This window comes from Cebus imitator, unplaced genomic scaffold (genome assembly GCF_001604975.1).
Source record: "Cebus imitator isolate Cc_AM_T3 unplaced genomic scaffold, Cebus_imitator-1.0 Scaffold11, whole genome shotgun sequence".
Classification (NCBI taxonomy): Eukaryota; Metazoa; Chordata; class Mammalia; order Primates; family Cebidae; genus Cebus; species Cebus imitator.
This window is the reverse complement of record NW_016107326.1, coordinates 2,691,279-2,701,589: the sequence shown is the minus strand read 5'-3', so window position 1 is coordinate 2,701,589 and position 10,311 is coordinate 2,691,279. Positions and strand designations below refer to the sequence as shown.

Sequence of the window (10,311 nt, the reverse complement as noted above, 5' to 3'; positions counted from 1 at the left end):
AAAAAAAAAAAAAAAAAAGTGAATTGAGAAAAGAAAGCAAGAAGAAGCCTAGTACAGTGGTGGCAAATGCCTATAGACCCAGCTACTTGGGAGGCAGAAGTGAGAGGATCGCTTGGGCCCAGGAGTTCCAGTCTAGCCTGGGCAACATAGCTAGACCCATCTCTAAACAAAAACAAAAAACAAGAAAAAGCAAGAAAGGCCATAGTGTGTCCTTCATCACGTACCTTATTTTTAAATTGTATTTATTTATTTTTTTGAGATTGAGTTTTGCTCTTGCTGCCCAGGCTGAAGTACAATAGTGCCACGTTGGCTCATGGCAACATCCACCTCCCAGGTTCAAGTGATTCTCCTGCCTCAGCTTCCAGAGTAGCTGGGATTACAGGCATACACCACCACACCAGGCTAATTTTGTATTTTTAGTAGAGACGGGGTTTCTCCATGTTGGTCAGGCTGGTCTCGAACTCCCAACCTCAGGCGATTCACCTGCCTTGGCCTCCCAAAGTGCTGGGATTACAGGCATGAGCCACCACACCTGGCCCATCACTTATTTCTTAACTGTGAAGCCCACACTTCCGGTTTCTCACTTCAAAAGGAGAATCCGAGGTAGCATTTTCTTGAGGATTAAGTAAGGTAAATAAATAATAACTATCACTCCCAGGTAATAAAGCTCATGTGTACATTTTTGGCCTGCAAAGTAGATAAACTGAATGTATCTAGTCCCCAGTTTGTTGGAAACCTTTGGGAGAGTTCTCTGGGACAGGAGGAGGGCCTTGAACAGAGTTTGGAATATGAACTATTTTTTATGCAGCAACTTAAATTTCCATCTGACTGTCCACTATCCTTATAGACCACTGGAGTGCTTCCTCACTGATTTAAAGACTTACTATGCAATGGTGGAGAATGCAGACATTTTGAGAAACACAGTTGATAAACTTCTTCATAGAATCACATTGACAGCTGCTTACCATTTATACACACCTTCTCAAATTGCGCTGCCTGACATTTTATCTCGTGCCTTCAGGGCTGGAATTACTACAGAAAGTTGTTTATCGGACAGTCTGATGTTGAGAGAGAACAGAAGTTGCTTGTCACAGTTACTAGATGTAATGAAAAGTATGAGAAATTGAGTAAAAAAGTATGTACCACCCAGATCTGAAGAATCCGAACTTCTGAAACCGAAGTTGGAGCAATGTCATTCTGTTGAGCTAGCGCTTAACATAATTTCATTAAGTGCAACATAATTTCGAGGAAGAGGAAAGATTGTGAAGATGACGATGAGGTCTCAAAGAAATCCAGACATGAGGAGGAACAGGCTGATGATGACCTGGTAGACTCTCTCTAACCATTTCAAGTTGGACTTGCCAATACAAACTAATCAAGAGAATTAGGAAGCATACCAGGCTTTTAAGGTGAGTGGTGGCTGTGCCACTGCACTCCAGCCTGGGTGACAGCATTAATAAATAAATAGTATCGTGTGAAAACATCAAAGTATATTAAACATTTCTATTTGTTATTTAATTTTTTTCTTTCATAGTAGTTTATGTAAAAGAAAACATCTTCAAAAGAGCCAGAAAAAAAAAAAAAAGCTCAGTTTATTAACAGCAACATAATGGGCACATGTTGTTAATATCCTTATCCCTGTGTGATATTAGGGAATCCTTTTAAAATGAGCTTTCTCATGGGATCGCCTCAGCAGCACAGGTTAGATCTGCCCAGCAGCTAGACTCATGAATCATGGTTGTGAGTCATTGTCTAACACACAGTGATTAGATGCCTACTATGTGTCTGGCACTGTCATAGATACTTGGTATCTATATTGTAAACAAGGCAAATCTATTCCCTGCTCTTATGAAGGCTTACCACCAGTAAGTGGAGGAGATAGCAAATACATACTAAAATATATATAATTGTGCCAGGAATAATATGTGCTGTAAAAAATAAGGCAAGGCAAGGAACTGAGAAACTATAGAGCATGTACTATCTATATGAGTCCATTTTCTTTTTCTTTTTTTTTTTTTTTTGAGATGGAGTTTCACTCTTGTTACCCAGGCCGGAGTGCAATGGTGCGATCTCAGCTCACTGCAACCTCCGCCTCCTGGGTTCAAGCAATTCTCCTGCCTCAGCCTCCCAACTAGCTGGGACAACAGGCATGCACCACCACACCCACCTAATTTCTGTATTTTTAGTAGAGGCAGGGTTTCATCATGTTAACCAGGATGGTCTCGATCTCTTGACCTCGTGATCCACCCACCTCGGCCTCCCAAAGTGCTGGGATTATAGGCGTGAGCCACCGCACCTGGCCTGTATGAGTCTATTTTCACACTGCTGATAAAGGCATATCCTAGACTGGGAAATTTACAAAAGAAAGAGGTTTATTGGACTTACAGTTCCATGTGGCTGGGGAGACCTCACAATCATGGCAGAAGACAAGGGAGGAGCAAGTCACATTTTACACGGATGGCAGCAGGCAAAGAGAGCTTGTGCAGGGAAACTCCAGTTTTCAAAGCTATCAGATTTCATGAGATCCATTCACTATCATGAGAACAGCATGGGAAAAGACCTGCCCCTCCCCATGATTCAGTCATCTTCCACGCAGTGTCCCTCCCACATCATGTGGGAATTATGGTAGCCACAAGATGAGATTTGGGTGGGGACACAGAGCCAAACCATATCACTATCATATATAACTTGGAACAAAGAGGTGGTTCCCAGCAGGGACCTGAATGCAGTGAAGGAGGGAATGATAGAGCATTTGAGAGAGGGACATCGCTGGCAGCCAGGACAGGGTGTTGTGAACAGTGACAAAGAGGCCAGTGAGGGACTGACAGATCCTTGAGAGATTTCCAGGGGCCACATCCCTTCTGGCCTTGTAGGCTATACGTAAACACCTAGATTTTAATAGTGATCAGAAAACCTTGGAATAGTTTTTTGAATTTTTTGATTTTTTAATTATTATGATCACATAATAGTTTTACATAGTTATGGGGTTCATGTGATGTTTTGATACAGGCATCAATGTATAATGATCAAATCAGAGTGACTTGGGCATCTATCACTCAAAGCATTTATCCTTAGAATATTTTAATCATGTAAGTTACATGAACCACTTGGATCTAAAAGGCTGAAGGTGGGTCATAGGCTCTGGGGAAGAAAGAGAAGAAGCAGGAGAGAGTCAGGAGGGTGTGAGATCCTCGTTGGATCATGTGAGGAATGATAATGGCTTGCATCAAAGGCGGTGGCAGTGGAGGATGTGAAACAGACAGATTGCGGGGACGCTCTGGGGCTGTGGCTTCAGAAGAGATCTTGATACATAAGAGTATCAAGTTTTTGCAGTACATATGGAAGCGGATATCAAGAGCTCAGTTTCTGCCTTACGTTTTAGATGCCCAAAGAACATCCAAGAGGAGATGTTGAATGGACAGTTATATACACATCTGGAGTTCAGGGGAGTGGCTGGGGCCAGAGATAGAAAGTTTGAAGTCATTATTTTATAGAGACAACATCTAAAGCCATGGAACTGAACTCATCAAAGACTTGAGTGTAGAATGAAAAAGAAGAGGCAGGAGGACACACTTAGTGTTCAGGCCCAGAATGAGCATGCATTGGTCGGATTAGAAGGCATAGCCAGCATAGTAGGAACAGAACCAGAAGGGGCCATCTGAGGGGCCCCAGGTTGCATTTGAATCTTGATTTGTGAAGAAGGGAGCTTGCTCCCCAAGGTGATGTATTTTTAGACCATAGGTGTTTCAAGTATGGAAGGACCTGAGCAGTAATATTTTGCAACAAAAGTTGAGACTGAGACACAGGGAGGTTAATTACCCAAAGCCACACAGTAATTGGTTTGAGTTGATTAGGGATGATGTGTTCCGTTGGAGAGATGACAGGCTGGGCCAGAGGTGAGTATCGCCTAATGAAGTTGGAATTGTTACCAGTCACTCCTATCTCCAGACAAGAAAAGGAGGAGACAGGAACAGTCACAGGCATCAGTTGTTGAACTTGTTTCTCAGAAATGCAGACTTTTACAGAGCACTTTCTGTATGCATAACACAATTCTAGACACTATTCAACTGCAGAGTGAGAAGGTAGATATTCTCTCCTCCAAGGTTGTTTTCTTCAAATTGGTGGTGAAGTTGAATGACCTATAGCAAGTATATATATGTATACACACACACACACACACTCACACACATAAACATTTATTCAGAAATTGAGGTTTGGTATTTTTTTAAATCAGAAATTAAGTAGCTCCCAAAGCTTCCTTAAGAGAGTGTCATGAATAGTATCCCTAGTACTAGGTGAGGCATCCGATGACTATTTGCTGAGTAAATTAAAGCCTTCTGCTTTCCTCAGTAGGAAACCACTCATGGGATAAAGCAACCAAACTGAAAGGATAGAAGCATTTTTCCCCATATTTTAAATTAAAAAGTTATATTCATACAGGTGATACTGAAATCAATACCTATTGTAAAACAGAATGTTCTTAAATATTCTACCACAAATGCTACTTTCAGTTAATCTTCACCTCATCACTCAGTATCATGTGAAAAAAACCTTTTTGTTTTCAATAAGCACATGCTTTGAATATCTCAATGTGTGTGTGTCTGGATAAATTGATGGGCCTTGGTCTCAGAAACCAAGGACACTGATGGGAACTGGGGGTTTATGACTACATTTGGGAATCACTTTCTGCTCTTTTTAAATTTTACTTTAAGTTCTGAGATACATGTGCAGAATGTGCAGGTTTGTTACATAGGTACATGTGCTGTGGTGGTTTGCTGCACCCATCAACCCATTATCTAGGTTTTAAGCCCTGCATGCATTAGGTATTTGTCCTAATGCTCTCCCTCCCCTTGCCCTCCACCTCCCGGCAGGCCCCGGTGTGTGATGTTCCCTCCCTGTGTCCATGTGTTCTCATTGCTCAACTCCCACTTATGAGTGAGAACATGTGGTGTTCAGTTTTCTGCTCCTGTGTTAGTTTGTTGAGAATGATGGCTTCTAGCTTCATCCATGTCCCTGCAAAGGACATGAATTCATTCTTTTTTATGGCTAAATAGTATTCCATTGTGTATATGTGTCACATTTTCTTTATCCAGTCCATCATTGATGGGCATTTGGGTTGGTTCCAATTCTTTCCTATTGTAAACAGTGCTGCAATAAATGTATATGTGCATATGTCTTTATAGTAGAATTACATAATCCTTTGGGGCAAATATTTCATAACTAAAACACCAAAAACAAATGCAACAAAAGCCAAAATTGACAAATGGGATCTAATTAAACTAAGGAGCTTTTGCACAGCAAAAGAAACTATCCTCAGAGTGAATAGGCAGTCTACAGAATGGAAGAACATTTTTGCAATATACCCATCTGACAAAGGTCTAATATCCGGAATCTACAAGGAACTTAAACAAATTTTCTGCTCTTTTAATAGGGTTTTTTGGGGGCTCTTTTTAGATATAAAAATATATCTATCTCCAAATTTTAAGAGTGTGTGTATGTGTGTGTGTGTGTGTGTGTGTGCTTACATGCATATGCATTTACCTCTTTATCTAGAACATATGGACTTCCAGATTTTTATGCAAATCCATACGTTTCTGTCTGGCATCATATGGCTCTAATTTGATTAAAACTATCCAGTCCTCTAATGTGCTTCTTTGTTACATATTATCTAACTCATATGAGTGAGAATTCCCATTACAGAAGTGGGGAAAGAACTTGCTAAATAATCCTTCTGCAGTTTTTTGGGGGTGAATGTAAGATGTGAAAACTTGATAAAAACATAAAAATTTACTTTATAATAATATTTTGAAGGTTCTGATATACCCAGTATTTTTGGTGGTATTTTATATTTTAATTCATAACTTTACACTAAACAAGATCCCAAAGTAGGAAAACATTGTGATAAAATTCTATGATTTTAAATATAGCGGGCAGCTGGAAAGAAAGTGGAAATGTGTGTGCTGATGTGAGGGGTGTGTTAGGGGCTTTCAGCTGTGAGTATTTTCAGTAAATATCTGCAAATATTATAGAGCACATGCCAAGGGAGAAGGATCATAAAGCTCATAGGCTCTTACGACATATTTTGTAATTTCCATTAGAAATCTCTAAAATAATTCTTATAGACAGGATCAGAGGCTCATCTAAAGAAATGCTTTGGCCAACACTGATGCCTTTTCCTTTCAATTGGGAGATCAAATATTGAATTTTGCCTCAAAGGTGGGTCCAATTCTGGGTGGCCCCAGGGGATAGACTAGATAGATGTTTGGTTTTGGTTGGGTTTTTCCCTTGTGGCAGAGAAACTGTAAAATTTATTTTCAAGGTTCTTACTAGGGTGGCATGAACAGTGGATATGGTCACTCCATGAGGGACCTCACCAGGTGACTTTGGTCATGTGATTCCACCCAGTAACTTTGATTCGTCATGACAGGCAGGTTCATATATATTTTTTTTGGCACAGAGGTGGAATATACGCGTGACCTCTCACACCATTAGAAGTTTCTTAATTATAGAAGGGCTGTGATTTTCGGGAGGAAGCTTAGTGTGAAATTCTTCCTGTCCTTTGATATCATTGAGAAGGTTTGCTGTTAAGTCAGCATCATTGGTTTCCTCTCTGTACCTCAAAATTTGGCCCCAATCTGAAAGAAAGTTAAAAATATGAAAATCTACCTGCCTTGGAGAAACTGATGGAAATGGGAGTGTGTGCACACGTGGGCAGGTGCACAAAAACTCAGGCAGAAATAGATGCCTCTCAGGGAGCTGATTTGCCACTTGAGAGAGAATAAAGAACCGGCAATATCCAGATGTTATAATTCTGTTCTCAATGATATTACTGGCAGCTCTGGTGCTCCAAGGGAAAGGAAGGGAGCAGGTATCTCCCGTGGTGAAATCACGGAGGAGAAAGACTGAAGCCTATTCTTTGTTGCACTTCACACTGAGTGCTTTACACAGAGCAGAGGCCCAATTAATGCTGGTGGAATTGAATTTATTGAATTGCACTGAAGGAAAAAGAGGACTCAAGGGCCTTGGAGACTTCAAGAGTATATTGCAAGAGGGTCAGCTTCAAGTTGAGACTGAAATTTTAAATCTCTGGATTTGTCTGTTGTGAACTGGAGATACATATATAGATATAGATACATATTAAATGGGAAACAAATAACAAATATACGTATTGAAACTGCTGAATATTTGGTATTGGACCATATTTATATATGATACGTGAAAGAATATACTGATTTTCAACTAACACTACTTTAACACATCTGAGTCAAAATTTATTTTCTTTCCTTTAAGCTTTTGTGAAATTCTGAATGATGATAACCAGGTAAAGTGATGAAAAATTGCGTATTTTTTAATTAAAATTCCTAATGGAAAAAGTTTATCCATTAAATTTGAAGAGTGAGTTAAACTATTTTTGAATCTAAATTAATATAAAAAGCCAAAATATTTTTGGCATTGGCAATTGGGATGCCTTTAGAATGTTCTCATAAATCAATGAAGATTTAAGATCTTCCTCAAATTTTGAAGATAAACTCGGGCTGTGATGAAGTGTGAAAAATTTCAGCATGTAAGTTGTTATTTTCATGAATTTATGAGTGTGTGAGAACATTTCTCTGCTAAATTAATTACAGCAATAAATGCTACAACCAATAAAAAATGAAAGGTAAAAAAAATTGTCCTAAAATTTGTAAAATCAAGAAGAAAGTTCAGTGGATAAAAGTGAGATTTTACTTCAAGAATAAAATATTCAGGGTAGTTGATAAAAATACTGTTAGGATCCTATTAAAAAACAAAAAGAATTGGGTAAAATTGGTTTCAAAATTGTTGTTGGTTTTCTTTCACTTTTTGTAAATACTGTACCAAGTATTTTTTTCTATGTTTCTCTAATTCTTGTAGTTCTTAAATAGTCCTTAATTTTTAAATCTATAAGCAAATAAAAACAAAATTAAATTGCCTTACCTAAGTCTTAAGGATAAAAAGACAACATATACCTCCAGATATTTTATTTTTAACTTCTGATATAACATGTGGACCTAGAACTAGTTTTCTAGTTAATTTAGTACTTTTAGTTCAAAATAATCAAAAACTGCTAAAAGATGAAGAGAGACAGTATTAAAAGTAATATAAACACATCACATGATTTTTATTTATATTTTCTGGGGGAAAAACATTAGGTCAATTACTTGTATCATTTTTAGATTAAATCTTTGAAAATATTCGGTATAGACATTTCAGAACGTAGGAAACAAAAATCTCTATTACAATGAATAATATGATAAAGTAAAAATGTTGCTTTGTTTTTCATATTGTTAAATAATATAAGTTAAATAGCGCATTAAAGACTACCTCATAATTTAGCAGCTGCTTTATCATTTCAGCAGAATGTTTTTTAGAATCAGTAAACAACAAAATAAAAGATGTAATTGCAGTATCTTTAAAACACCATTTACACTGAAAAATACTGAATGAAATGCATTTAATGGTGAAAATTTTGAAATATTATTATAAGTGGAATGTTTGGACCCTTGGGACCACAAACACATGACAGATGAAAAATATTAAAGAAGGCATTTACCACAAAGAATATTTCCCCAACAGAAATTCAGAAAGGGGTCTGGTCTGATAGAATAATGGGTTATATGAAAACCTTCAAACATCTTAATTCAGGAAGATGAACGTCAGGAAGCTTAGTGAGTTGGGAGAGTTTGAGTTTGCTGACCTGAACATACAGCAATACATATGTCAGTGGGACCAGAGAATATTCACATGAAAATGTGAATAAGCAAAGATGATGGGTCTTAGACCACCTTCACTTGCCTTTCCTTCATGTTAATAATCAGAAGAAGTTTAATCAATGAAAAAAATAAACCAACAACAGGCTTCAGATATAAATACAGAAGAGATGAGTAAAACTGTAGAACAAAACAGTGAAAAAACCTAGAATGAAACACTAGAATTAGTAACTATTTTGTTATCCATTGATAGAACTATCACAAACCAATGTGTGTGTGTGTGTGTGTGTGTGTGTGTGTGTGTGTGTGTAGCTACAGATGTGTTGACTTACCTACTACTGCTTTTTTTCAAAGATTATACTTAAACACAAACGATGAAGTACCATTAAAGTATTTTTAGTATGAACTGATCCTTTTACATTTCCTCTTTTCAATGAAGTTGGATTGCATGAAGTGAATAAAGCTGCTTTACTTGATCTTATCAGCCTACAGCAGATGAAGAAAGAATTTCTATTGGCACCTACGTCATTGACTATAGTTGTTAGAGAAATAGAGAAGTAGAATTTTTGGTAAGTCATATGGCTCTTACATTGCTCTAATACGATGGCAGTTTTGGTGAGGATTTTGACATTTAATGAGTGCATAAGGGCAGAGCAAGTCTTTTAAGCCCATTTCTGATGAAATTGTAACCATGTAACTTCAGAATATGAAAAAAGGGGGGGGGGATAATAAATTTCTTGATCAGATAATGCTGAAGGCATTAGAAGAGGCCAACATTGATATAGTTAATAAATACATTCATTACACAAGTGTGTCACTATTGTTGGCCAGCATAAAAACTGTCCTCGCCCAAGTGTTTCCTCAAACACTTGAAATTGAAGAAGATAAAGCATAGTATTTCCAGTGACCTCCAACTTTCAGATTTAGATATAGATAAGCTTTTTGAATCAAAATCTTTGATCAAAGTTATGAATCTTGTTCTTGCAAAGCTGTGAGAAAACTAAGATGCTTCTAAATTTTAACTTAAAGTCAGTATCGTAGGAATGCCAAGTTTAAAAATGGAACAATGTTCTACCTTACAGTTAGAGTGAGTATGAAATTAGTTCAGAAGAGACTGATTGGATAGTCACTTGTAAATGTGTTCCTGGATACACTTAGCCCGGAAGGATGATGGAGGAGCTCTTCTTTTGACTAATAATGCTTTTCATGCTCTTTAGTATGTCTTTATATCTGTGTCAAATCTGAAATCAACGAGCTATGGATAAAAAATGGGCTGAATATTGGAAGATGCCAGTCAGACCCATTCCACTTAACCTTTCATTTGTGCCAAAATAATTTGTTTGAAATGCTGAATTCATGTGCTGAATAATTTGTTTGAAATGCTAGGCTCTAGATCTGGGGGAAGAACTAGTGAAAAATAGCCAGCTTTGGAGCTGGCAGGTTGAAGGGAATAAGAACATTTGGGCTAAAGTGAATCCCTAGGGAGGAATGGAGGCTTTTCAGGAAGGGAACGTCAGAGTGAAAAAAAGGAATTCTTTTTCAGGGCTAGGATGGATAGCAAAGACTACACAAAGTAGGTAAT

At 37.7% G+C, this 10,311-nt stretch overlaps 1 pseudogene; it reads left to right on the top strand.

Annotated features, from left to right (window-relative positions):
- The first annotated feature begins 640 nt into the window (after positions 1-640).
- On the top strand, positions 641-1,342 carry LOC108318207 (annotated as a pseudogene).
- Positions 1,343-10,311: the final 8,969 nt, after the last annotated feature.